Raw genomic sequence first — 6000 nt, forward strand, 5'->3', positions numbered from 1 at the left:
CCATCAGGCTTCCAGGGCGCACGGCTTGAAGCTTCCCCGCGCGCCGCCTCCTCGCAACCGGGCCCCTCGCTGCAAGTCCGGAGGAGCAGGCGCGGAGCCTCGGACGCGCCCTCGGCGCCCCTCTGTGGGGACGGCGCACAGCGCATGCCGTCGGCGGGAACTCTGCTACCCCCATGGGGGTACTTGCCTGAGGCGAAGCCGGGCGAAAGACAAGCAAGCGTGCGCTTCCGCCAAGGGACCGACGCCGGGGACCGCCTTCCCCGAGGCCCCTCCGGCGCACGCGGGCGGCTCTTCGGGGTCCCCCGGTGGGCTTTTCCTCTGTGCAGATCCGGGGCGGGAGGAGGCGAGCGTCCCTTCGGCTCCCGCTTCCCGCGGCCAACTCGGTGCGCGGAGGGCGTCCCGCGGTCCCTCCTCCTCCTCCCCCAAATCCTCCTCCCCCAACCCTTCTGAGCTCCCGCGGAGAAAAAAGGAGCGCTGCTGCGATCTCGTCGCCCAGCGGGCCCTGCCGGCGCCTCTAGCCGCCCTGGGGCCGGGGCTCCTTGGAAGGAGTTCCCCTCCAAGGCCTAGCGCCTTTCCCCCAGCGAGGCAAACCCTCCGAAACGGCCCCGAGGCCGCGCGCCGGCAGAGACCCGCTGGCCATGCACGCCGGGCGTGCGCGCCCCATGCCCAGGGCTGCCAGGACTTCTGGGGCGGAGCCGGCCACGAAAGGGTGTTCAGCGCCGGCTTTGAGCAAAGGGGCTTGGGAGTTTCATGGGGCAAAGCGCGGGGAGAGGGACAGAACCCCGCCGGCTTTTCTGGACCATTGGCCAAGCAGGAGGTGGCATCCTGGGATACGAGGGTGACGCCGCTGACCCCTTCGACGCGCCGCCCCAGCTCCCAAGGCCCACCCCGGGAGCAGCCGCCCTCCAAGCGCCACGACAGGCAGGAAAGGTCGCTGGTCCACGCGGTGCACAGCCCAAGTGTTTTGCACGCTAAGAAAGGGCTGTGTGTGCTCCACGTACGGGGGTGGGGTGGGGTGAGAGCGAGCGCCTAGGCCAGCTCTCCTCACGTTGGTGCCATCCAGATGTTATCGCTCAGCGGCCCGGGGCCAGCACGGCCAACGTTGAAGGATGTTGGGAGTTGCAGTCGGCTACATCTGGGGGGCAGCAGCTTGGGGAAGGCTGGCCTAGGCCATTCAAGAAAAGCCAGATTCTGCAGGCTGCTATGAATTATGCAGACGCATGCCATTGCTCCTCTGTTGCATAACTGATTCTGCATTTTTGCCTGTTTTGTATAATTTATTCTACTTTTGCAAGTCGTGGGCAGAAGGAAAGAGCCCTCTGCAAGGGTGCTCCGCCCTCAGCCTTAAACCCTTGGGTTTTATTCGACTAAGTCCTACTCAGAGTAGACCCACTGAAATTCATAAACCTAAGTTAGCCATTCCTGGTTCACTCACTGCTGAGTCCAGCTGCTACCGATGCCTCCACTACTCTCTTGCCTCACCCGACGCCTAGTTGCCCTGGGCTAACTAGGTTGAGGCTTTGCCTCAGTGTAAGGCAAGAGTCCTCTGCAAGGCTTTAAAACAAACACAAGGTAAACACAGGGACCATTCACAACAACAGGAGCTGGCAGCAGCCTTGAGGCACCGTTCTCCCCCTCCCCCAGCCAAGGAAGGAAAGCCGAGACGACCAGAGAGCCCGTCCTGCAATCTGCACCCAATCACTGCCGAATCCAGTTGCTGCGTGTGCCTGTGGTGAGGTGAGGGGACGCTGATGGGGGGGGGAATAAGGTTTTGAATCTGTTATTCACTTGTTTGAATCTGCTCTTCATCTGTTGTTCATGCTACTAAAAATATTACAATAATATTTTCATGCCGCAAGTCAGATATCAGCGGCTCTGATTGTTCCTAGCTGGCACATCGAGCTAAGAAAGTCATCAGCTCACAGGTCAGATTGGAGCCGCCAGGCTTCTCAGCCTGGCCCCGGCACTTTCCCCAGAAGCCCTCCTTGAGTCCTCTGCTATGTCACAATTCTGTCGGTTACTCCACCCACTTTTTGCCTCTGGCCCCGCCCACCACTGCCATGCCCCCCCCCCCAAGGATACTCACAAAGGACTGTGCCCCTTGGTCTGAACACAGCTCCCCACACCTATGTGTGTTATCTAGCAGAGACAGCTCAAGGAAAAATTCCAGCGAGTTCTCTCCCCGCTCCGCCCCCCCCCCCCATGAGCTATAGGAAAAGGAAAGGTGGGATTGCAGAACGTCTGGCCATCTGCTCTGCTGAAAGGCCAACAATTTGGGCTCCTCCTCTCCATATCATCATTCCATTCCAGCTGGTCATTACAAGAAGTTCATAAATGTGTCTGAGGTTGCTTTTTCCCTTCTCCCTCCCTGTGACTTTTCCTTTTGTGATGCATTGTAAAGACAGAGATTCCCATCACTGTAATTTGTGTTGGAATGTATGAGGTTCAACTCCAACTTGGTGGGTTGAGGCTGCATGGGGTTAATAAGGGTAGCTAGAGAGAGCTAGACCTCTTGATGGTTGAGGCTATACTTATCCCTTTGATCCTGCCTCTCTCCCCCTCCTGCTAGACTGATATGCAAAGGAATGTTGATCCCAGTTCCTTCCCACCTTCTCAGTGTTCTCTTTCTCTCGAGAGGGGAGCAGACATCTTCTCTTTGTCTCTCCTCTCAACCAGGATGAGGGCAGCACTGGGACCGGTGCAGGCTGCTCCAGCATAGAACTCTTTCCTATCAAGCATGTACTTCCCGAATAAAGTAGTTTCTTATTTTAAAGCTTAAAGTCTCTGTCTGACTAATTTGCAGGGAAGGTAGAATCTTAGCAAAGATTCACGCACGCACTAAGCTCGCTCAATACTCTCCGTTCCACAGCGCTACGCAACTCTGGTACGCATCTCAATAGAGAATTCTGACAATTTGGAAGAGCAGAATAAGCATTTCTTAAATAAATCAAAGGTCCTGTCACCACTGAAACCTAGTTTCTTGTGAAGGATGCAGCCTGTGAGCATATCAGGCTGGTAGTCCATCCTACAGCAACATGGTGTGATGAGCATTACTGGGCCATGAGGGCTGGATTTGAATTCATGAGACCTAGATTTGTGCAGAGGCCAGGGAAAGAACTGTGAGTGGAGGGATGTCCTGTTTGCCACCTTTGGGACCCCCAGGGAAACTAACCATACCAACCCTGCTGTAGACTGGGGGTGTGGAGAGAGGCGAGCAGCTGGCTGAGTACTGAATAGTACCAGCTGTGGCACCCAGAGGCAGCGCCACCCACTTGGTGCCTGCTTATAAAAGCAAACCTAGGGTGAGAGACTTGACATCCGCAGGTTCCAGGAACCCTCTCAGCTGTGAGAGTTTGGGGTGAGCTGTGAGTTTGTTTGGGCCCTCAATGAGAGCTAGGGGAATGCGTGGAGTCCTGTGAGGGCCAGGAGGCCGAGGGGGGAGATGTGTTGGGAGACAGAACTGGTATTGGTCTATAGTTATTAGTCTTTTGCATTAATGCAACATTTGTATATGTAACATTGTGTATTTTTGTAACATTTGTGGTCTGTGGTTGTTTACATTTTCTGCACAGAGATATTTTTGTATATTAAGAAGTATAGATGTAGCCTAAATAAATACTCACCAGGCATCTATATAGGTCAAGGGTTCCCAAACTGTGGATCTGTGCACCACCAGTGGTCTGCAAGCTTCATTCAGGATGCCACATCCCTTGGGTTCAATATCCATATTGGTTTATATTTGTATAGCGTGAGAGCCAGTGTGGTGTAGTGGTTAAGGTGTTGGACTACAACCTGGGAGACCAGGGTTCGAATCCCCACATAGCCGTGAAGCTCACTGGGTGACCCTTGGGCCAGTCACTGCTTCTCAGCCTCATGAAAAAAATCCTATTCATAGGGTCGCCATAAGTCGGAATTGACTTGAAGGCAGTACACATTTACATATTTGTATAGCAATTTGAAATCTGTGGAATTCAAATTGTAATACAATATATCTATATATAGCTATAGAGGTTTTTATTATATTAACAAAACGTTTCAGCTGAAACGTTTTGTTAATATAATAAAAACCTCTGTTTGGTTAGTCACAATTACATTCATATATATATTTTAGGTGATTAACGGAATCCTTATAGGGATCCAGAGCAAGCTTGAGTGAAGTTCTGTTTGTTGCTTTCAAAACTGTCTTATATATAGCTATAGATATATAAGAATTTAAGAAGCAATAAAATACAATTAAAAATCATTCTGCATCTAGCACAGCTCAATATAATTGCTTCATCAGGCAGAAAAATCATTTTAAGTGGTCACCAAGATCTTCAGCAATTTTCACGTGGTCTGGGGGGGGGAGTTTGGGAGCCCCTATCTAACCTATAAGAGAATCAGGATGTGCTCCGTGAACATCTTCAGACAGCAGCAGAACAATAATGACATACCCTCTAGGACAGCCTTTCCCAACCGGTGTGCCTCCAGATGTTGTTGGACCACAACTCCCATCAGCCTGATGGGAGTTGTGGTCCAACAACATCTGGAGGCACACCGGTTGGGAAAGGCTGCTCTAGGAGCAGCACCCGTTCCTTTATAGCAGCCTTTGCCATCTTGATGCCCTCCCGATATTTTGGACAGCAACTCCTCGGCCCAGGGGAGCTGGAGTCAATTAATATCGGGAAAACACCCGACTGAAGAATGCGGCAAAGTGTGGCCTCTAGTGGCCACAACTTCTAAATGCAGAAGGGACAATCAGAATAGTCAGAATTCTGGACTGGAGCTCAGGGGTTGAGCAGCGTTGCCTTTCAGATTCCTCAGAATTTATTTCCAGGATCCCCAGTGTGTCACCCGTGGGCACCATGGCACGCTCAGATCTGCTCTTATACAATGCATTTTTGTGGGTTATTTTCACTAATATATGCATTTTTATGCATACAACATTACCCAAGTACATGCATTTTGTATAAATTAGTTGGCTGGCGAACTGCGTTGCAAAACTCAGAGAAGTGTGAATTTCAAAGGATGGCTATGTTTCAGTTCACATATTGTTTCAGAAAGCAGGAATTAATGTGGACAATCAAATTTATCCTCCATTCTTGGCCGGGGCTGATGGGAGTTGATGGCTTCAACACCTGGAGACCATCCGATTGGCTGCCCCTGTTCTAGAGGGCCATTGTTTCCCATCCCTGGCTTAAGGCTTCTCCAGGTTGCAAGCCCTTGGAGTGAACTGCAGCTGTAACAGGATTAACCAACGGCAGCTAGCGCCGAGTGGGACTGGCGGAGCAGAAGTCAAGGTGCCCAACAGTAGGTGGGGTCAGAGCCAGTGACTAATTCTGGTTTTGCCCTCCTCCATGCTTCTAGAAGGGGTAACACTGAGATTAAACAGCAGAAGGAAGATGTGCCCCCCACAAGCCACACAGAAGACTAGCAGGTGGGGTCTGCCTGAGGGCAGACTGAGCTTGGTGGGACAGTGCCCCCCTTCCCCTAATGGAGCAGCCTCCACTGGGTTTCACTCTGTGCCAGTTCAGATTTGACGGAAGAGCTGACAACATTTTAGATTTGATGGGGGGGGTGCCGTTATACATTTTAAATTTGACTTGGTGGCTTTCCGGAATGTTAATGAACATTTCATCTCCCACAATGCTACCTGCGAAATCCTTTTTAAGTGTCAAGGATTGAAGTTGGGGTGACTATCCATAGTCATTAAACCTGACTTGTGCCTACTTATAATAATTGTATGTAATTAAAAAAAAAGTATCGAAGTGTAGAAACATTGACTTGTTTTCATATCTTACCTTCAAAGATTTTAGATGAGAGATTGGCTAGAGCTCTCTTTAAAGACAGATGGGGCCCATGTAACTCCATGCAGAGGTCAAAACGGTCTCTCGTTTCTTCTTTTACTGGGGTTTTTACATCAGAGACTTAAAGAACACATAATATATCCTCTTGGGGGACAGTTTCTTGGTAAATCTTTAGAGCTCCTTCTGAGTTTCTTCCTCAAGGGGACTTCTACAT

This window comes from Rhineura floridana, chromosome 22 (genome assembly GCF_030035675.1).
Source record: "Rhineura floridana isolate rRhiFlo1 chromosome 22, rRhiFlo1.hap2, whole genome shotgun sequence".
NCBI classification, from domain to species: domain Eukaryota; kingdom Metazoa; phylum Chordata; class Lepidosauria; order Squamata; family Rhineuridae; genus Rhineura; species Rhineura floridana.